This window comes from Pelodiscus sinensis, chromosome 6 (genome assembly GCF_049634645.1).
Source record: "Pelodiscus sinensis isolate JC-2024 chromosome 6, ASM4963464v1, whole genome shotgun sequence".
In the NCBI taxonomy this organism is placed as follows: Eukaryota; Metazoa; Chordata; order Testudines; family Trionychidae; genus Pelodiscus; species Pelodiscus sinensis.
The window spans coordinates 119857924-119867977 of NC_134716.1; the positions used below are offsets into that span (position 1 = coordinate 119857924).

Consider the following 10054-nt stretch of genomic DNA (forward strand, 5'->3'; position numbering starts at 1 on the left):
CTTTAGCTGGGGAGGGGGGGGCAGGCTATAGGGGGGGGGCAAGGCTCGCCCCCCGACGCGACGCCCCCGGAGCAGCGTCCCTGGCAGCAGCGTGCCCTGTTCGCGTCCGACGCCCGCCCTGAGATTATCAGCGCGGTGTATTGGAAGCGGAAACGAATCGGAAATCCTTCTCTCAACTGCCTTTGGAGACATAAATACACAGGCGCGCGCGCGACACAACACGCTTGTCCCGCCGGGGCCTGTCTACGCCGGGCGCCCCATGCTGCGTGCACACAAGTCCACGTACAACACACACACACACACCCACACACTCTCCCGCGCGGTCATCACAACACGAGGGGACATCAGCCCAGAGCTTGCAGCGCAGCGCGATAAGTCTTCCCTCGCCCGGCCAGGCGAACCAAACTTGCCCCAGCTCTCCCAGGGAGGCAGGGAAGGGAGGGAGAGATTTTACTTGGGATTTGACAATAGCTCCCCTAACCTGCAGACTGATCTTACAAACCATCGTCCTTTCCCTCCTCCCCTCCCCTCCAACTGCCTCTGGCTTTTTACACTGCCTCAAACTCCAGTCCTGCCCCGGGTTCATTGCAGGGAGGTGACCTCGGGGGGTATTATTAACAACCCGGTTTACTTCTGAAACAAACAGGGAGGGGTGGGGAGGACGAAGGGGGATCCCGCGTTGTTAATTACCCACTCCCCTGGCTTTCTGCACACACGCACTTGTGTGTTACTGGGAAATGCTGCTTTTATGGAGTGCGTGTCCTTTTCAATGTCAAAATAAAGCCAGGACTGTTCAATGGGCTGGTGTGATAGGTAAAGGAAGGGGACACCAACACACAAGGGCTTTCATTCCCTACTTGAAATCTTTACGATTGCTCCCCCCCTTCCACAACAGCCCCCCCCCCCCCATCTCCTCTATGGCAATTACAAAATTCGGCTATCTTAAGGAAAGAAAAAATGCCAAGCAAGGTTACAATGTTGCTCTCTAGCTCCACTTAACCTGCAATTTACAAAGGGGAGGGAAGAATCTGCCAACCCTCCCGCACACACACACACACACACACTTCTGCCACCTACCCCACACCACCATCAGAGGGGCTCAGCCAGACTAAGGGAGGGAGAGGTGTGTGCAGGGGAGGGGGGATGAAAGACACCCATGCAAACTCCTACAAAATCTACCCACTCCAGGAGCACAAGACTGAAACCCAATCTACTGGGGGGGGGGGGGGGAGTCCGGATTAGGAGGAAATCACAGACACGCGGAATAGAAACGACAAAAATAAAGACCTTCCCGCGCCATTGCAAAGTCACCAAAGGATGGGGTGGGAAGGCAGGATACATTAACTTTTGCATGCAGCCAAAAGAAAACACACATACACAGTGCAATCAAGATCCCACAGTCAGACACACACATACACACCAGCGCATCAAGATCAGCACATACACACAAACCAGTGCAATCCACACACACACAGAGCAGTGCAATCAGATCAGCACACACACACACACACACACAAACCAGTGCAACACACACACACACACAGAGCAGTGCAATCAAGATCAGCACACACACACACACACACAAACCAGTGCAACACACACACACACACAGAGCAGTGCAATCAAGATCAGCACACACACACACACACACAAACCAGTGCAACACACACACACACACAGAGCAGTGCAATCAAGATCAGCACACACACACACACAAACCAGTGCAACACACACACACACACACAGAGCAGTGCAATCAGATCAGCACACACACACACAAACCAGTGCAACACACACACACACACACAGAGCAGTGCAATCAAGATCAGCACACACACACACACACACAAACCAGTGCAACACACACACCCCAGTGCAATCCAGATCAGCGCGCGCGCACACACTACGCCAGTGCAATCCAGATCAGCAAGCGCGAGATTTCCACCCATCGCGGCCGGTGTTTACTAACCCATAGCCCCCAGACTGGAGCGTCTTGCCTTCGCCTCTCGGCTTCCTCAGCCGCCTCTCGCCTCTTCCCGTTTAGATCCCGGTTCCAATCCCTCGCCGGAGCCCCCCACGGCGGTCCTGCTGGTGCTGCGGCAAAGCCATGGCGGTGCTCATCTGTCAGAGCAGGGGCGCACACGGGCGTGCAACACGCGCAGCGCAGGAGAGGGAGGGAGGGAGCGAGCGGGGCCGCTGGGGGGGGGGGGGGAGGCAGGCGGGGAGGGGGGGAGAGAGGAGGGGATCGCACGGAGATAGAGAGATAGAGGCGAGGGAGATAAAGAGAGAGGGATCGCTCGAGCAGGGGGGAAAATGGCGTCTCGCGAGCCGGAGTCAATCCAATTCACAGTCCCGGCTAATTTTAGCAGGCTCCGACATAAACTGGGACAGGAGCAAAGGGGGAGGGGAAGGGGGGGAGAAGGCAAAGAGGAGGGGGAGGAGGAAAAGGAGAGGGGGGGGGGACCCAGGCACCGGGTCAGAGCCTGGCTCTGGGAGGGATGGAGCGGCTCCGTGGATAGACGCAGCGGCTCCTTTTTTTACGCGGTTCCCCCTTTCCCCCCCCCCCCCCCCCCGGCGCGCAGAGGGGGACGGTGGCGGAGCTGGGGGGGTTGCTGATCGCGGCAGTTTAATCGGGGCTGAAGCGCTGCTCTGGGATGGCTGGTAGCTCCATGGCTCCCCCTACGCGCCTCGGAGTCCTTCGGCGGCGCGAGTCCCGGAGCAGGGGAAGGCAGGAGGAGGAGCGGGTTAATAGGCGCGGGGGGAGGAAGGATCCGCGCTCTTGCTGCCCGGCCCGGCCGCTCCAGGAGAGCTGGGGTCTACGCCCGGGGGCTGCGCTTTGCTCTCCCGGCGGCTGCCTGGGGTGATTTGTTGTGGCTTTCCAGGAGGCAGGGCCGGCGCGGAGTTGTTCAAACCGATCCACCGCGCCCCTGGCTTCCTCCCGCCGTGCCCTGTGTGTTTTTCTCGCTCCCGGAGACTTGCGGCGGCAGTAGTAGGTTTTGTTTTTGAAAGGAAGGATCAAACACACACACACACAGCCGGGCTGGAAGGCTCAGCGCTCCGCTAATGAACTCAACACTGCCACTGCCTGACACAAGAGCAGCAGTGTTGGGGGCAGGGGAGAACGGAGAAAAGAAACAGAGAGGGGGAAGAGATCCGGATTAGTGACATTTACCCCACTGGCCAGCCCCAGAGACCTGCCACAGGCGGGCCCCAGAGATGTACTAGAAAGCAGAGCATCCATGGGTGCTCTATGATGGTTTATACACTTCTTTCTAGTGGGGAGGGGACTGTTGCAGGCTGGAGAACCCAGGCCTTAGACACCCCCGTCAATCACTCCTGGCAGGAGTCATTCTGTTGAAAACAGTAAGGGGGAGTCAGGGCTAAAGAGGTGAGTAAAGGTTTGCAGAGTGGAGACTTTTCACAGCAATAAGCATACCCCTCGGCTTCCACATGCAGGCAAGTGTTAGCCTAAACATATCCTGTGTGCCTCATTTTATGGACTTGCTTGGGATACCCCATCCTGTTTAGATGGCACCACTTTGGATTAAGAGCCGGCCTGTAGCACACATGCAAAGGATCAGGGTGTATCAGTGATACAAGGAGCTTCTCCCTTTTGAACTGACAGACACCAGCCCCTCTGGCTAGGCTCTGAGGCAATCCACCTGAAATGGGGCAATCCACCCCTCTGGGGCATGAGGGTGTGTGCAGGCTCTACATCTCCCTCGAAGGTGAAACAGTCCTTCCCTAGGAGGGAATAGAGCAATAGAGCCTATAATGGTTTTCAGCCCTGCCTACACATGGTTTGTGATCCACAGGTTGGATTGTAAGAGGATCAGGGCAGAGATTTGTCTTTTTTGTTGACCCTACAACAACGGAAACCTGGTGTCACAGTAGGGCCCTGGGAGCTATGGTAATGCAGAGAACATTAGACCAGTTCACACCTCTCTGCTCTTTCATGCATGAGGAAAGACTCCCAGCTATCACCTGATGTGCCTTCACAGCCTTCCTGCCAGGGTGTCTACAACCCCCCTCCCCCCACAGCTGACCACAGCTAAGCAGGGGACAAACTTTCCCTCTCTTTATTCCCTTCAACACTAGTCACCTGTCACAGGGTGGGCACCCAGGGAATCAGCACTCCTGCCTCAGAGTGCCCTCTGCTGGTTGGTGGCCCAGCCTGTGGGGTAGGTTTTCTACTGGTTCCGCTCTGTGTCCCTTCCTGGCCATGATGCCTTTCCTCCTCAGACAGGCCTATGCCCAGACTGTCCTATGTCAGTGCCCCTGCACTCTGGGGTCCTCCCCTCCCAGGGAACCCCCAATTCCCCTCTGCCCACCTTGCCTCAGTGACCCACTGCCAGCCATCATCTAGCTCCTTACCTGAAGGGCAAACTGCAGTCTGAAATGGCCACTCCTCATTGGCAAGGGGTGTGGACCTGCTGCCTTTTCCTATCTTGGCTGTGCCCTTGCAGCCCTAGTACACTCTGGCCTTGCAGTCTGGGAGCAAGGTTAGGCCAGAACTCCCCAGCACCACTCCGTCTGGGGCAGCTACTAGATTCCCTGGCAGCTAAGTACCTCCTGCTCCCCAGAAAGAGTATCTGTTCTCCTGCCTCCAGGAGCCCTTATTTATACAGCCCCAGCAGGGCCCTAATTGGCTGTATTTGCCTCAGCTGCTGGCTCCAGGCTCTCAGCCTTCCCCCAGGGCTGGGTTTTACCCTTAAAGGGCCAGAGTGGGGTAGACGCCCCATCACATCACCCATCTTCAAGAAAGATTAATTCAGACTAGAAGAGGTCCAGACAAGGGCTACTAAGAAGATCCAGGGATTTCCTGTCTTACAGAGGAAAAGAAAAGAGTGTGGCTTGTTTTGCCTACAAAAATGAGAGCTGAGAAAGGATCAGATTTCTCTCTATAAATATATGGGGGAGGGGGCGCAGAGAAGGAGAAGAGCTATTTAAGCTAAATAACAATGATGGCACAAGAACAAAGGGGCATAAACTAGCCATGTCTATGCCTCTATAACTTGTTCCTGGGGGATGTTGTACAGACCAAAACGATAACGGGGTTACAAAAAAGAAATAGATAAGATCAGATCAGCAAGGACTATTAGCCAAGATGATCAGGGATGCAACTCCAAGTGGCCATAGCCTTGGATTGCTGGAAGCTAGGAGTAGGTGGCAGGGGATGGATACTGGGTGGTTTGCTCTTCTGTTCTTTCCCTCTGAAATCCCTAGAATCATAGAGCTAGAGGAGACCTCAGGAGGCCAAGGCAGGAGCAATCTCAACTAAATTAACCCAGCCAGGGCTTTGTCAAGCCAAGACTTAAAAACCTCTAGGGATGGAGATTCCAACACCTCCCTCGGTAACACATTCCAGTGCTTCTCCACCCTCCCAGTGAAATAGTTTTTTCCTAATATACAACCTAGATTTCTCCCATTGTAACTTGAGTCTATTGCTCCTTGTTCTGCCATCTGTCACTACTGTGAACAGCCTCTCTACATCCTCTTTGGAACCTCTCTTCAGGAAGTTGAAGGCTGCTATCAAATCCCTCCTTACTCTTCTCTTCTGCAGACTAAATAAGCCCAAATCCCTCCATCTCTCCTCATAGGTCATGTGCTCCAGCCCCCTAATCTTGTTTGCTGAAGACTAAGCCCATTTCCTCTTGACTTACTTCAGTAAACATAGAGAGCAATTGATCACAGTCCTCTTTACAATAATCCTTAACATATTTGAATACTGCTATCACATTCCCCGCTCCCTGGGTACGTCTACACTGCACAGTTATTTCGGAATAAGCTATTCCAGAATAGTTATTCCGAAATAGCTTATTCTGAAATAGCTTATGTCTACACTGCAGGGAAGCCTCAAAATTAATCTGAGGCAGGCTTCCCCTAATGTAGACGTGCTACTTCAGTTTCGAACCTCAAGAGGCACTGGAGAGGAATAACTTAGAATGGCCCTGGTGAGGTGCTATTTCAAAATAGCAGAAGTGGAGCATCTATAAATGCCTTATTCTGAAGTAGCTATTTTGGAATAGGCATTATTCCTCATGGAATGAGATTTACAGATTTTGGAATAAGTTGCCCGTTATTGTGAAATAATGGAATTGCTTTGTAGACGCTTGCATAGTTATTTCCAAACAACAGCCATTATTCCAGAATAGCTTTGCTGTGTAGGGACCCCTCCATCCAGTCCTCTTTTTCAAGGCTCAGTGTAACACCAACAAATGGAACTGAACCTAGGAACTCTGGATCATAGTGCTTGAGCTATAAAGCCCTCTCACGCTCAGATATGGCTGGAGAGAAAACTCATTTCCTCATTTCATTTCTTTCTCTAAGTGGTCTAAGTGCCACTACATGGGACAATATACCACACCCAGAAGGTGTGTGGGTTACATAAACATGCCCTATAAAACACACACACACACACACACACACACACACACACACACACACACACACACTTTTCCTCAGAGGTCAACTTTTCTAAAGCTTTTATCATTTTGTTTCTTGCTTCTGACTTCTCTCCAATTTGTCCACATCCTTCCTCCGTTGTGGTACCCAGATCCTGCTGAAACTTCACCATTGCCCAATAGAGTATAACAATTGCCTCCTGCATCTTACATATAACACTCTAGTTAATACACCCCAGACTGATATTAGCCTCTTTTGCAACTGCCTCTCATTTTCACTTTCTGATTCGCTATAACCCCAAAATCCTTTTTCAGTAGTACCGCCACCAGACAATTATTCCCCATTTTGTAACTGTGCATTTGATTATTCCTTCCTAAGTGAAGTACTTTGCACTTCTCTTTATTAATGGCTTTTCTCATTGAGGTCTCCCAGTTAAAAACTCTGTTTTGAGATATATGGGTGCTCTGTTAATTTATAATGCAGGTTTCTTAGTCATGGTGTCACATGGTACCAAGTCAAAGCCCTTGGAGAAATCATATATACTGTATCCACACGCTTGCTTTCATCAACCAAGCCTGTAATCTTGTCCAAGAAAACAAAACAAAAGATAAAAATAACAGGTTTGTTTGACAAGACCTATTTTCCATGAAACCATGTTGACTGGCATTAATGATATTTGTAGCCTCCTTTGCAACCAGTGTTCCCTGTAATGATTTGCAGAAGGAAGATATGGTGCTCATATATGACACTGATATGCAATAGTACAAAAACTTAACATGGAACATCACAAATGTGTCAATTAAAATTATTTGCAGCTGTGGGCACTCTGCTGATCAGCTGGGAGGCCATTCAGGAGAGATTCAGGTGCTGCCCAGCTGGTTAGTGGGATGCCCATAGTCAGCAGCATGTGTTTCTACTGGTGGTGCACATCCACATATGTCTCAGGGCACATAACAAAATTTATTCTGCATATGGATGGAAAAATGAGAGGGAACATTGTTTGCAGCCTGCTCCTAGAATGTACAGGAAGCTATGATTTAAAAACAGTGGCACCAGTGAGGGGGAACGGTGGGGTGAACATGCCCCTCCCCCAAGTTTTTTTGCACTAGTACAGATGGAGAAGGGGAAAAGGAACGATCAGTTTTAACCAGTGGTCCTCTAAGTCAATACAGTTGCTGCTGGAGTAGTCTGGAATTCCATTCCCACTGCAGAGTCACCATGCTATGAAATGTGAACCAGAGCCCCTCCATAGTCACAGAAGGGCAGCCAGACTAAATTTCAGTGAGTGGCATAGTGACCTGCAGTGCAGGCTCGCAAAATCATTGAATTTTGCCTTGTCACCCCTCTGTCTAGATGCAGTTGGCTGGGGAGAGGGGAGACTCACCAGTCAAGTGAGACCTGGGGTCCCTAAGGGAGAAGGCAGGGAAATGAGTGAGAACCAAAACTGAAATACTGCCAGGAGATTGGAACATGCCCATCACCCGGCTCCCTCAAGAAATGTCTGTTTAATTGCCCCTTCTGTCCTAAAGATCTATGAACATGAATCTATTCATCTGCAGAAGAGTTTTAAGCAGAATCATGTAAGTGCCTATATAGAAACTTGGATGAGACACCAACACTTGTGACAAATCCCATGTGATAATTAGTGATCTGATGTGAAATACAGGAAACCCCTCGCCATTTGCGGTGGATGCATTCCTGGCACCACCATGAATGGTGAAAACTGGGGCTGGCAGGTCCTGGCCCCCCATAATGAGCTCCCTGCAGCTTCTGAACTTACCACAGCTGCCAGGAGCCATGGGGATCTCACCACAGGGCCTGGGAGCATGGGGAACTCACCACCTCTGCTCCTGGCTCCCATGGTGCATTCCCTGTGGCTCCCGGTCATACCATGAGTGCAGGGGGAGGGCTCTGACTATTGTTTCCTTCCAGCAACAGGCCCCCTGAGGCTGAAGAATGAGGGGGTTATTGGGAGGGGGGGGACACACGCACAGGAGAGACCTGCAAATACACAAAATCAGAAATAGCAATTCTGTGAATCGCGAGGGCCTCCTGTATTTCTGTTTACATTTTTAGTGATCCAGTTATAAGAGGAACAGTGCAATGTGACTTATCTGAACCACTCACACAACAGGAAAAACGAATAGCCAATAGTCCAAGTGAATGGTCCACTAACAAACCAGAGACTGAAGTTTGGCTACATAAATCACTTGGGAAAACTACTTTGGGACAAGAGTTTTTTAAAATTTGGGTCATGAATGATTTGCAGAAGGACGATATGGTGCTCATAGATGACACTGATATGCAATAGTACAAAACCTTAACACAGAAAATCAGACATATGGCAATAAATATTATTTGCCGCGAATAAGTTGACCCTGTCTCTACCTTTAACCAAGGTAATCTCAACAGTTTATTTCTTTGCAACTACTCTAAGCCCTATCCAAATTACCAGCATTAATTATACATATTCCCCTCTAGAAAATGGATGATAAAAAGTTTTAAAACGTGAGCCTGACAAGTCGAGAACAACACACCTTAGATGCATTTCCAGGTGACTCACCATTGGTAACATGTGAACCTTTCAGATTTTTGACAAATAGGCCTGCAGTAACCCAAATCCTAATGAACTACTACTACTGTGATCTCCCAAACAGAGGCGCTAACTTAACAATTAGCCAAGAATCACTTTTAGTGTTACTCCACCAGCACCTGTTCATTTACAAAATGGTGTCATTAGCAGCCCCCTGGAACACTTCAGTATTGATTCAAAGAGAAGAGTGCCACCTACTGAATTGTCACCAACATTTCCTGGAACATCTGGGATTGCCATCTAGGAATTGGGCAGGCCCAGCACTGGTTAATGTAGGAGCTCTGACAAGGTGGCTCAGCCACAGAATAGAGGGGTGAGAATCATGCGGGCCCCTATAATTTGACATTAGATAGGTATTCAAGCAGCCATATAGGTGTTGAATACATAGGTCTGGCCAGATTATGAATTCTCAGAGCTATGAATATTTCCCTAATAACACAGCCCAGTGGATGGCAGAAATCAGCCCTCTTCATCGACTGCGCTACTGATTCTGCACTCCCATTTTGTACAGCAGCTCACACTCCCCATCCCAGTGCAGATGGGCAGGGAGGGACAGAGAACTGGCAAAGCTTGATTCCAGACTTTCAAAAACACGAAGTGGCACAGCTGAGCAATTTGCTTCTGGTATAGACCAGGAATAAATTAACACAGCCCAGCAAAAGGGAGAACAAGAAACAAAATTGCATCTCTCAGGCACGGTGCACCTTCCAGGTCTGTCCCTAGGGTAGTCAAGGTACAATTCTAGGCCATAGGAAGAATAGGATGGTAGATATTAGAGACATCTGTCATTTGGCATTAGAATGCCCAATGTCAAGCTACCACAGTCTAGACTGATTGCTCTCTAGGTGCTGTATACCCTAAGGCTTCCAAATTCTGTATTACCTCAGCTGTCTATTAACCATAGGTCAGTTATGAATCCTTGGCCAAATTCAGCCCTGGCACAGGAAGTGAGTATCAGCTGCACCAAACCTGAGCCAGAGCTAAACCCGCTTCTGCCCCTGAATGAGAATGCCATTTGGCCAGCAAAGCTGACTGGTGATTTGTTCACTAAACTCT

General features: G+C 50.0%; 1 protein-coding gene across 10 annotated transcripts in view; it reads right to left on the reverse strand.

Moving 5' to 3' along the window:
- Positions 1–3036, reverse strand: part of SETBP1 (SET binding protein 1) — a 360515-nt gene extending 357479 nt beyond the window's left edge. For 4 of the 10 annotated variants that reach the window (XR_003086873.2, XM_075932751.1, XM_075932749.1 and 1 more), the window contains exon 1: positions 1970–3034. The gene's annotated coding sequence lies outside the window, so the exon portion shown is untranslated. Of the gene's footprint in view, positions 1–1077; positions 1105–1969 lie in introns of those variants that run through there. The other 6 variants (XR_012905000.1, XM_025178255.2, XM_025178259.2 and 3 more) reach the window with 5 other exon arrangements.
- Between the last annotated feature and the right edge of the window lie 7018 nt (positions 3037–10054).